Source organism: Danio rerio, chromosome 14 (assembly GCF_052040795.2).
Source record: "Danio rerio strain M-AB ecotype USA chromosome 14, GRCz13ab, whole genome shotgun sequence".
NCBI lineage: Eukaryota > Metazoa > Chordata > Actinopteri > Cypriniformes > Danionidae > Danio > Danio rerio.
In genome coordinates this window covers 48,110,001-48,123,368 of record NC_141034.1, presented here as the reverse complement: position 1 = coordinate 48,123,368, position 13,368 = coordinate 48,110,001, and the positions used below count along the sequence as shown (strand labels likewise).

General features: G+C 35.2%; 1 protein-coding gene across 2 annotated transcripts in view; it reads right to left on the bottom strand.

Moving 5' to 3' along the window:
* si:ch211-170a17.1 overlaps window positions 1-13,368 on the bottom strand; it is an 830,126-nt gene that overhangs the window by 760,259 nt on the left and 56,499 nt on the right. The window lies entirely within an intron of this gene.

Sequence of the window (13,368 nt, the reverse complement as noted above, 5' to 3'; positions counted from 1 at the left end):
GAGCTGCATTCATTTTTCTAGCGGTGATCTGAAAGGTCTGCTGTCTGCTTCAGAGCCAGTTTGACACCAAACCTTCACCATGCTTTATTTGTGACTGAGTCTTATATTTTGTGACTGCTAACTATCCTCATTCATACTAAGGCCAGTGTTGTTCTAACTATACCAAGTAGAACAAACACCATCTCGGTAACATGTTTAGACATCGAGGGAAATATGTTTGTTGTTCCCCAGATCCAGAGGCAATTTTGCTTCTGCGTCTCCCCCGCAATGACGTTAGTTACGGGTTTTGTGAGGAAGATTAAAGCTGAGGTGCGGCTGGACTGAGAAACAGGCAGCGAATTAAAGTCTCGTTCTTGCTCACTACATTGTTACCGAGGACCTTGAATAATCACAGACAAAAAGACAGTGAAAATAGAGTGAATTCAGAATTTCAGGATACTTCTTCAAAGTAAAAATATCTATTTTTCCACCTAAGCTAAATCAAGCCAGAGCACCAGGAAGATAACTCTAGCTTTATTTTATAAAACACAAAGTTAAAAAAGATGATCAAGAAGAAAAAAACGGAAGCTGAACACACTGTTCATATGAAGAACATTTTTCTCAGCAGGTATAAATGGTGAAGCTTATTTCTCTGAATGCATTTCTCCTTTTTTTCTTTATAAATGGTTGAGCCTTGAGCTTTCCTGTACTCAAACCTGGGTGATCTGCAGAAAACTTTTGATGTAGCTGTTTTGACAGTGTAAATGACCACCAGAATCAAGACGTATTTAAAACACAAAAAATCATCAACAGAGATAGATAGATAGATAGACAGACAGACAGACAGACAGACAGACAGACAGACAGACCTCACTTTTGTAATTTTAAATATTTAATATTCAAATATACATGGAATATTTTTCTATATGTCTATAAATCAGGATACCCAAACATGTTATTATGATGTTCATAAGAAATTATTAATTTAACCAACAAGGACATTTTAAATTGACAAATAAAAAAAGAAAATAAAGAAATAAAATAAAAAAAAACCTGAATACAAAAATCAGCAAAAGAGGAATGACTGACTATTGTTATAGTAACTACTGTAAGCTACAAACAAATAAACGAATACAATAAATCAACAATCTGACAATGAAACAAATAAATATACTTCCCCCACAGTTTTAGACAGTGTTTTTACTGAAAATGAGATTTTTACGATGTTCGAATAAGAAAAAAAAAAATTTATACTGGCATCACTTTTTTATAGGTTACTTTACTTTCATTTTTGCTAACCGTTTTCCATGAAATTAATCGTAAAGCCTGGTTTGTACTTCTGCGTTGAGTGATCGGCGTGACCCACGGCACATGCCTTGAGTATAGCTGTGCATTTATACTTCTGCATGCTGTTTGTGTTGCTCTACAATGAAACTTTCGAAACGCTAGCTGGCAGTAGGTTTTTACGTTCCTCTGTGTCGAGTTTCTTTGCTGGTGTTTAGTTTTTTTCGGAACGCTACCTTAAAATGTGCAAGTAGCTAAAACTAGCTCATTTTGAGGTGGGAATCGGCAGATGTGCAAAAACATTTACCGTATGATAAACACAAAACAAAACTTTCCATGTGGAGCTCCTTTTAGTCCTCCTTTTGAACTTTTAGTCCCGCCCACACTTGTCAGCGCTACCAAGCCGACTAATCAGAGCTTGCGCTATGCGTCGTTTAGTTATATTTTGAGAGGTGCGTGTCAGTGACTGCCACGGCGAAGGCTATGTGACAACGCGCAGGCAGCGCTAGAGCGTAAGCGTGCGCTTGACGCAAAAATAAAAATCAGCTTTAGGACATCTGTAACCTACTGGTTCTACTCCACCCAACCCGAGGTTTTTAAACACCTTTTGAGGTCAGAAGAGTGAGGTTTACCTGCGAAGCACTTCGCTAGCTGGCCTCTGTTGCACTCACCCCTCTAAACCTCACTCACATCCCAGATGAGCCCCCACAAGTAGCCCACTGGCCCTACTGCTCCCAATCCGGTCTGAGCTGGGATTGAACCGGTGATTCTTTGTATGGGAGTTGGTTGCTCTAACTATGGCCTTTGCTCGCTGGCCTCTGTTACACATCTAACATCTAAATAAATATAACAAAGCAAATCTGATCAGTTCACCACTACTTGGGGATTTCAATCGACATTTTACCTCTATATAAAGGATGAGACGAAATTATATGGCGAGTCTATCTTTAACAATAGTCTCTGAATCGGCCCTCAAATTTCATTCAACATGTTTAACCTCCTCCATTTCAAGGAGAGTTCTTTCTTCAATAAAAATCCTCCAGTGAAGATACGGCTTCTCTTTTGAGAAGCACACTGAATTCTTGGACGGTTTGCAAGCATTTTAGATCTCTGTATATCTCGCTTGCGCTGTACAACTAAAGGTGAGTCTTTCATGCAGCATTTTTTCTTGCGCTATAAATAAACATATAAGCAGCATATGCCTGTCACTTACATTAGATGGCAGATCTCCAAATAAAGAGCTTCAGATTCACTCACGTCAAACACAGGCAATGTGTTTTCTTTCAGGCCTTCTATAAATGTCTACAACAAACATTTTGTACATAAAACACTAAATTCTAGCCAATACCGCCACGTAGTATTAATCCATATTTAATGGATTAATGGATTTAATATGCTCTAAAAATGAAGGTTCCTAATAGATGTTTTACCAAGTATTTTTTTAGAATCAAATCATCCTGGAAAACCTGTTTATTTAAACATTACATGCTAAAATATAGATAGAAATATGCTAAAATATATATTAAATAAGAATCAAAGCCAAAAGTGGAACAAATTAAAGGGCACCTATGATGAAAACTGTTTGGACAGAACTTTGTGCAGGTAGTGTGTTCACATTCACATTGGGGTGATATAAAGACAATAAGTCAGCTTTTTTTCCCTGACAATAAAACAGGATCCAAATCTCTCCAATTTTGAAGCCCACAACAACGTGAAGTTGTTCACAAGACGTGACTTGCACAAAGCGACAGATTAAAAGATCTGTTCAGCTATCTGTGATCATCGGCACCTCAAGAATGAGTTTTACAAGTTTAAAATGTTTTAAAAATGTTTTTAATAAAATAAAGACAGTAAGCTCAATGTAATTCATCACCTCAGCCGCATAGTGTAAGTACAATTCTAATAGATGCTTCAATCCTGGTTTGTGGATGTTAAATCAGGTTTTTTTGTACATTAACAACAAATATCCACACAGCCGTGTATATTAATGTGTATCCTGTTACATGCTATGCAAAACAGTCCAAAGTTAAACATATATATGGCTGTGTGTGTGTGTGTGTGTGTGTGTGTGTGTGTGTGTGTGTGTGTGTGTGTGTACAAACTTTGTAATGACATTGTGTGTGACTCGTCGCTGCAGAAAGGCTTGAATTAACTCCACAACAACATCAAATAACTATTGGGAAAGTTTTTCCTAGTAAGAGAGATCTGCTCCACTCTTGTCCGTCACTGTGTTGCTTATCTACGTGAGAGGCAGCAGGTGAAGGCTACACCCATCAGTGCGATCTCTATAGCTCGGACAGGCATGTGGGAAAGGTGGGCGGGGAGAACCAGCTCATTTGCATTAAAGGCACAGGCAACAAAAACAGCTACGGTGAAACTCTCTGAAACTGAAATTAGTCACATCAAATAAAACACCCGAAGATTTCAGTGGCTAAACAACACTTTTGTGCCTATAACCCATTCATAACAACCCAACCTACATCAGCTCTGCGTGATAAAAATTGTTTCAAAACATAACATTACCTGTCTAAGAGAAATACTTCAGCTTTGATGTTGTTCTTCCTCCAGTGTGCAAAAGTAACTCCAATGTTGATTCAAGATTTTAAAAAAGTTTCGATTCAGCATGTTTTTACAGCTCGCTCTCCATCACTCTCGTAAACGTGCAGCACATGTATGCACAAATGGCAGAGCTTCATACAAATAGGTGCGCAGTAGCTCAAATTTGCATTTGTTGACAGACAGTTTGAGCTCCTTATCACAATTATGGGAGATGTCAGCCTGACATTTTAATTGGACAAACATTTTTTTAGTCTTATGCCTTACCCAGAATATAAAAATACATTTAAATCATGTACTTTAATCATTACTATTGGAATGTGAAGAGACTTTCAACCAGAACAACAAAAAATGTTTCTGAAGACAATCACCTACTGCACATTTAATGTTAAGTAATGCATTTACTAACATGAATAAACAATGAACCATACATTTATTATAGTATCTGTTCATGTTATTTAACATTACAAAATTAAAATACAGTTGTTAATTATTTGTTTGTTAACTGACGGTAAATTAAGTAATGTTAGCAAGCATGATTGTGAATGTTATTATTGCATTAGGGCATACTTACACTATGTACAGTTACCTTGAACTGAGCCAAAGCACGCTTGTCCCCCACTCCTGTCTCCTCCGATGGCCCACTATTAATTACAGAGATTTCTTTAGTTATATTGTTTTAGTAATTTAATATGCGGTGACACACAGTCAAATATTTAGCCAAAGAGATCAGCCACATTTGACGTTCATAAACAATCATAAAGTCCTCGTGCTGCAGGAATTAGGAGGTTTGCTGAAGGTGCAGCTGTCGTGCTGTGAGGGGTTTGCATCTTTAATTAACTACGATAGTTTGCTTTCATTGAACAGTAAGATTGATAAATTCATCCATATGAAACAGTCCCGTAAATGTCACGTCTCGCTTTCAGTTTTGGGCTCAGGCACGTTTTGCACTCACACAAGCGTACTGCGCCAAAGCCCAAGTGAACCGCGCTCTGCCACACTTCTTCCAACCGGGCTAGAGCCAGCCAAGTGAACTGTGCCTGAGCCTGATTCAGAGCACTCACACTTCTCAAACGATCCGGGAACCAGGCTTGGGCATCGTTTGGATAGTATAGTGTGAGTACGCCTTTAGTAAATGTTGAACTTTTATTAACAAATGCTGTACAAGTAGTTCATTATTAATTCATGGCAGTAAATACATTAACATTAACTAATAAAACCTTAATATTTAAATAGATTTAATAGTGTTATTTTATCATTTTTTGGAGTGTGATTTCAAATTATTTCTCTACTGCACTCTAAAAATGAAGATTATTCAACCATTCTTTACACACAGTAACCCTCTTCATTCCAACACACACACAAAATCTGTAACTGTCAAAATAAACCTTGAAAGATACTCCGTTATTGATTTTCTAAAGCACAGCAGTCCAGCTTCTTCACAGATTGTCAACACACTTTCAACAGGTACTTGATATCTTTCTTAAAATGTCTTTAAGTGTTAACTTAGGGGTCATGAAGGACTGGACTTTCCAGATATCTTAACAGAGATTGTTGTGTTAGAAAACAAGTCAAAAGAACACAACGATGTGTCAGAGCCTCATTATTAAAACGGTGTGTCCTTACTTTATGAGAAGATGTTTCACTTAATTATTCATGACAGCATGCGTTCATTCCCTGTGACAGATGCTTCAAACTGTGAAATCACATGCAGTAAGCGCGAGACATGATCAGGAATTGAAGGTGTGTTTGCTTTTGCTTTGCAGGAGAGAGTTTATCCATGATGTAATTCGCATCTGTAAACTGTATCCTGTGTGTTTGACACAAATGAATTTTATTCATTCACTTTGATAGAATCAATCACAGAGATCAGATACAGAATAAGTCTTAACTGTTATTTAAAATGCAACAGTGCAATCATAGATATTGGCAATGCAGATAACAAATCTAAGCTGTGGATTTATTTGTGCATAAATAAAAGTGGTCACAAGGAATAATGTGCTGTGAAGTGTATAAAATGATATGGAATATATGTCTATTCAGCTGTGTGTAAAAGTGAATTGAGAACTGCAGCAGGTATTTGCAGGACGTCTTGACGCTTTTAACTAAATGGGAGCTAAATAATGCTGGCTGAATGCAAAGATGTTAAGTTGGCTAGTCTCCTGTCTTCTTCCTTTACTTTGCATCATTTCTTTTAGGTTGAGATTCAACCAGTGGTGCACAGTAACAAATCACTGGTCAAGTTACTGTAACTAAAGTGGTATTTTCAAAAGTTTCAGGGAAAATTGCAGGTTAAAAAATATGTACAATGAGAAAAAAAAATTATAAAAATTAGCAGTTTTCTGTATATTTCTGTTCTGTTTTTTTTTTTTCACCATTTATTTATGCTTTTGAACTGTATATGAAGGAGACAAATCGATAAAGCCAAATATGATATGGGGAGGGTTAGGAGGCCATGATGGAAAGAGGCCAGTGGGCAAATCTTTTTCGAAGAGCATCCTAGGATTTTTAACGACCACTAAGAGTCAGAACCTCGATTTAAGATCCCATCCGAAGAGCAGTATAGAGTCCCCTTCACTATACTGGGGTGGAAGGACCCACACAGACTGCAGGTTGAGCGCCCCCTGTTGGCCTCAATAACACCACTTCCGTCAACAACCTAGCTTCCCATCTGGTCTCCCATCCAGGTACTGACTGGGCGTAGCCCTGCTAAGCTTCAATGGGCGACCATGTAAGAGTTCCAGAGAGCTAGCTGCCGGCTAATTAGAATTAATGTATGTACAACTTTTAGATATTTGATCTTTATTTTTTGTAATTATTATGATTTATTTTTGCTTATTATAATGTAGAATAGTTGCTGTCACTTCTTTTACATTATACATTATTTTCCCCTACACTGACTCCGCTCCCAAAGCTATGCTCAAGCTATGATACAACATGACTGTATTTGGTTAGTTAAATATGCAAATAGCCACATACAGTAACATTCTACAATAGTATTCACTCATTCATTCATTCATTTTCCTTTGGCTTAGTCCTTTTATTTACCAGGGGTCACCACAGTGAAATGAACCACCAACTTATCCAGCATATGTTTTACACAGCGAAAGACCTTCCAGCTTCAACCCGTACTGTGAAACACCCATACAATCTCACATTCACACTCATACACTACGGCCAACTTAGTTTACTCAATTCACCTATACCGCATGTCTTTAAATTGTGGGGAAAACCGGAACCCCCAGAGGAAACCCATGCCAACATGGAGAGAACATGCAAACTCTAAATAGAAATGCCAACTGATCCAGCCGGGTCTCAAACCAGCGACCTTATTGCTCTGAGGCAACAGTGATAACCACTGAGCCAAACATAAAGAACAAACATAAAAGCTCATCTTGACATTCACTAATTCTGTATTTTAGTAGTGTTTCTTATAGTTGGCCTTCATAAACTTCATGAAAGAGATGTTCTGCAATCCTACACTTATTTATACGTGTATACCCATCTTGTAAAATGCTAATTTAATTGACGTGCTGTCACTGATGTGCCATCATGACTACCTCCCAGACAGAAAAAGATTCACAACTTCTATTTTTTTCTAACCAATTAAACCACATCTCATCTACAGGGTTTAGTAATCTGTCGTCTGGAACAGCATGTTGCCACCCAAACACCTAAAAAGATAGTTAGCAAATTAACATCCCTCAAGCCTGACTGGCCTTACGAATTTATATATTTTTTTCTGCTCCTTCATCAGCTTCAGATCAGCCCCTTGTAAACATCCTTTTATTCCACATTGCTTTTTCTTCATGGACAAGACTCCTAATGGTTTATTCACTTGATAACAAAGTCCATTAATGAAAATTGTGCCTCTGGTAGCATGTGGTGAAAAATCATTTTCTGCCTCCTTTGGTGGTGGATTTTAATCTACAGCTCTCGCTATGAATCAAACGCTGTTAGTATTTAAAGTACTCTGACAAGAAGTGTTCTTGGGCTTAAATGTCCAGATGACCTATTCTGTGTCTGGAGGTATTATCAACATACTGTTCCGTATATGTTGTTGTTGTTTTTTTCCTCCATGTAATCTTGGTTCTGCTCATTTATTTGCTTATTTAGAAATTCAATATCAGTCTCATTCATTTTTCTTTACATTTGCACGTCTGCATAATGAATCATCAAAATGTAATCACATATTTCAGCTGGAAAAAATGACGCCCAACCCAAAGCTCTCTCGTTTTTCAACCCGATTCATATAAACTCCACTTTGCGCATCTATCACGCATCAATTCCTGAAGACCTGCATGTTTTGCAGTTTGTATCACCCGTTTTTATGTGGACTAGAAATTGTACAAATTGGAGATTTTCCAGACATACGATGATTACAGGTTATGATAATAATAAAGTCCCACATTTTCTGGTATATAGTCAAATAACACATCTCCCTGAGATTTACTAGCAAATATCAGCATAATATGCAAATATGAATAAATAACGTTGGGAAGACACTTTTCTGTCAACTATCAGACAGTAAATGAGTAAACGGTGTATTCATGTATAGACCAAAACCAAGCATTAAACTAGAGCATGTATGGAAACCAGAATGTACACTGCAAAGAAACACCCTAGCTAGCAACCATTCCAACTATCTCAATAACCCTGCACCAAAGTCATCAGCTACCCCATATGCCATAGAAATGGTATAGTAACACCCTGGTAAGCCAACCTAACTATCTTTAGCATCTACATAATGCCCCAGCAACTATCGTATCCAAACAACCACAAATCAGCATCCTAGCAAACTACTAAATAGTATACATACCCTCGCAGCATACAAGCAATTTACCTTAAAAATACATGCAACCATGTATTAAATGACTTCATCCATTAAAAAACACCAACTACCTAATAAATAAAAACTGGATGACAAATTTAGTGTATTGATAACTTATTTTATTTAACCCATGAGATCAAGACAGATTCATAAACAATCCGTAGAGATAGAAAAATTTCTCTTGAAGTTGCATTGCATATATGCACTTTGTGCTGATGATAATACTGACCCTGATCAAAGACAAGTTCTTTTTTTGTAAGAAAATTACCAGCTTTTTTTTTTCAGCTCAATCCAAATAAGAATGCTTGTGAATTATTATTTTCACAGTTGTCATTTATTTTGAATTCTGAGGGAAAATGACATATTAAATTACAATTAATTAAGTAAATCAAATATTTCTATTGAATTCATCATTATTTCTATAGCGCTTTTACGATGAAAAAAGTGTATTGAAGGACAGACCAAAATGAACAATTAACCAGAGCATGTATGGAAACCAGAAGATTTTACACTGCAAAGCAACACCCTAGCTAGGAACCCTTCCAAAAATCTCAATAACCTTGTACCAATGTCCTATCAGCTATTAAAAATGCCATGGAAATGGTATAGTACCACCCCGGTGACCCAAAACCCCCTAACTATCTTTTTGCAACTACATAATGCCCCAGTTACTATCATAAGTATCCAAACAACCACAAATCAGCATCCATGCAAACTACTAAATAGTATACATCCTAGCAACAAGCAGTCCACCCAGAACATACATGTAACTACGTAACTGCTTCATTATTCCATTTAAAAACACCAACTACTTAATTTAAAAAAAAAAAACTGTTATTTATTTATTTTATTTTTTTTTTAACCCACGGGATCAAGACATCTTCATAAACAATCTGTGAAAAAACAAATTCTGCTGAAGTTGCATTGCATATATGCAATTTGTGCTGATGGTAATACTGACCCTGATCAAAGACACATTCTTTTCTTTTTGGAGGGGATTAGGGTGGGGGGGGTTAATTTCATAATTTACTCATTTTTAATTAAATTTAATTAATCTTTATTTCTAAAGCGCTTTTACAATGTAGATTGAGTAAAAGGTGTTTTGATGCACAGACCAAAATCAACCATTAAAGCAGAGTATGTACAGAAACTAGAATAATAACAAATAACAAAGCAACACCCTAGCTAGCAACCATCCCAAAAATCTCAATAACCTTATACCAAAGTGCTAGTAGCCACTACAAATGCCATAGAAATGGTGTGGTAACACCCTGGTGACCCAAACCCACCTTATATCTTTAGCAACTACATAATGCCCGAGCAACTATCCTAAGTATCCAAACAGCAACAAATCAGCATCCTAGCAAACTACTAAACTATCAAACTACTCACTATCCTAGCAATAGCATAGCAATAAACAAGCAATCCACTCTGAATATGCATGTAACCATATAAGTAATGACATCATTCATCCATTTGAATACACCTAAACTACTTAATAAAAAAAATAAATCTGTAAAATAACAGAAAATGTTCTGCCAGTTTCTTAGAATGTTTTTGTATCGTAATATACAACATCAACCCTGACAATATTTCAATTTAAACTATTAAAAATGTTAATAAAAGTCAGATTTTCAAATATTTTAAGCGTATAAATTGTCAGAAGACAGATCAAGGTCCCATAATGCAATTTAAAAAATATATGATGATTCACAAAATACAGAATCATCTTGCAGCTTAAAATGCCGTGTCACTTTGTTCCTGAGAAAAAGTAACACATTTTAAGCCCCAGATTTTCTCCAAATCTGTCAAGAAAACCAGGCTAATGTGGAAACATAATGGTGGAAAAGACAGTGTGTTTCAGTGGAAAAACATCAAGACAGGTGAGAAGGCACATGGAGAGGAAGCCTTCCTGGCGCCTGTCATTCATGGCCCAGGGCATTAGACCGTCTGCCCAACAAGCTGGAAATGTACTGGAAGCTGTAAAGGGAATCAGGTTGCAGAAGAGAGATGGGAGATTTGCAGGAACACTAGGAGAAAATGCTGGAAGTTTGTAAAGACAGAAAGAGCATACACTGTTCAAAATGTTGGGTCCCACACATTTATTTTTTTTATTTATATTTTTTTACAAATATATTTGGATTGAACATAAAACAAAGCCATAATGGTGGCTTAGTGGTTAGTACTGTCTCCTCACAGCAAGAATGTTACTGGTTAGAGTCCCGGCTGGGCCAGTTGGCATTTTTGTGTGGACTGCATCTTCACCCCATATATTCAAGTGGGTTTACTCCAGGTATACTTCAGTTTACTCTACAGTCAAAAGTCAAAAGTGTATGAGTGTGTGTGTGTGTGTGTGTGTGTGTGTGAGTGAAAATGGAGGTGTTTCTCAGTTCTGGGTTGCGACTGGATTTTTTTGGCGCTGCATAAAACATATGCTGCAATTGTTGGCAGTTCATTCCCCTGTGGTAACCCCTGATAAATAAGGGACTAAACCGAAGGAAAATGAATGAATGCATCACAAACACCAGCAATCTAACCCTTATAGATCGCTGGAGAACATTAACATTCATCCGGACTACAATCCTGTCTCTATAAGAACCATAAATCCTGTCATGCCTGTCAATCCAGTTCTCCTTTAATTACACACACGCAGCTGGGAGCTGCTCAAGAACTGATTACTTGGACCATATATACAGCGCACACACGCATAGACTTGGCTGAGTCTTGTTTGAATACCCAGCAACATTTTGAAGCGTTCTTCTAGTCTAGTCTTTGTGTCTGACTCTTGCCTTGTTCTCTCGTTTACGTTGTCTGCCGCCTGTATTGACCTGACCGCCATTTGCCTATGACCTGACTATGTTTCTGGATTTGCCTGTATGTACCCGTTTACCCCAGTGTATGACCGTTACCTGTACGACTACTCTTTAATAAGCTGCACATGGATCCTTAACTCCGTTGTCAGCATCCATATGTTATAAAATAAATGAACATAAAACAATTAAGTTGTCCCAAAAAACCTTAAGTAATTGTGTCATTTTAACTCATTTTAAATAAGTAGTTTAAACAAGCGGCTAAAGTCTATTTTTTTTTTTTGAGTGTATTAGATCAGAGATTAGACTGAGCGAACTGCATGCCAAACTCATTTCTTTCAGTACCACGACCTTTTTCTCCTCTCATGTTCTGGCCTTCCTCCTTTCATATGTGTGTGGACAGAATGAAGATGTTTGGCCCTTCAGAAAGCAGACAGGGTTAGTCCTCGGGTCACATACAGTGATCATGGCTGTCTGAGGGAAACGAAGGCAGGCTCCCAGCTTAACTCCACAACATTTTCCCTTGCTTTCATTTCAAGAGGGCTTTTGTTGAGCCTGCTAACTCAAACAATATTTGTCAGGTATAATAACACTCCCCTCAGGTTATTCTCTATTTTTTTGTTTCGGAGAGACATACTAATAAACTCAATTAGTACTTAAGGACATTAGGCTTGTGTTTTGCATAGGTTTCATTCCAATAGTGGTTTGTCGTGTTTTTTAGCGTTTAAATAATATAAAATATTTACTTGTTAATAAAATCGTCTGTTTTTTAAGACTAAATATTCCAGGTATTACTTTATCAACAATCCATTTAGGGAATGTAGTTTTTAACCCAGGGATAATTGTTTTAAGTCAACACTCTTTAGGTATCATTAACTAACAATGGCTTATTAATACATCATTCCTTATTGTTAATTATTGATTGTGCGTAATAATTAATGACTTGAAAATTATTAATTTATAAGGGCAGAAATAAACGACAAAAAAGTATACATGTTGCAGAAATATTCTTCTTAATTCAAATTTGAACAAGCCTTTGTTCCTATTTTAGCCATTTTCACAATAGCCTTATTTCAGAAAATAGATTAATAAATAAAATAATACTTAATTATAATTATATTTTGTTCCAAAATGTATTGTTAAAGACTACTATAAGACTACAAAACATGTCCTTCAGTTGTATAAAAAATAGTAATGACAATAATAATAATAATAGTAATAATAATAATAATAATAATAATAATGACAATTATTATTATTAGTATTATTATTATTATTATTATTATTATTATTATTATTATTATTATTATTATTATTATTATATTATTATTATATATTAATATTATAATTATTAGAATATATATATATATATAATATATATAATATATATAATTATTAGAATATATATATATATATATATATATATATATATATATATATATATATATATATATATATATATATATATAAATAATTGTTACTATTATTATTATTATTATTATTTATTATTATTATTATTATTATTATTATTATTATTATTAATAATATTAAAGACAACAATAAGCCTAAATTGAAAAATTGAAAGCAAAACATGTCATTCAGTTTTATAAAATAATAATAATAATAATAATAATAATAATAATAATAATAATAATAATAATAATAAAGATAATATTATTAATAAGAAGAATAATAATAATAATCATCATAATAATAACTATTATCATCATCATCATCATCACCATCAATTATTATTATTATTATTATTATTATTATTATTATTATTATTATTATTATTATTATTATTATCATCATCAAAGACAACATCAAGCCAAAAGTTGAAAGCAAAACATGTCATTCAGTTTTATAAAATAATAATTATTACTACTACTACTACTACTACTACTA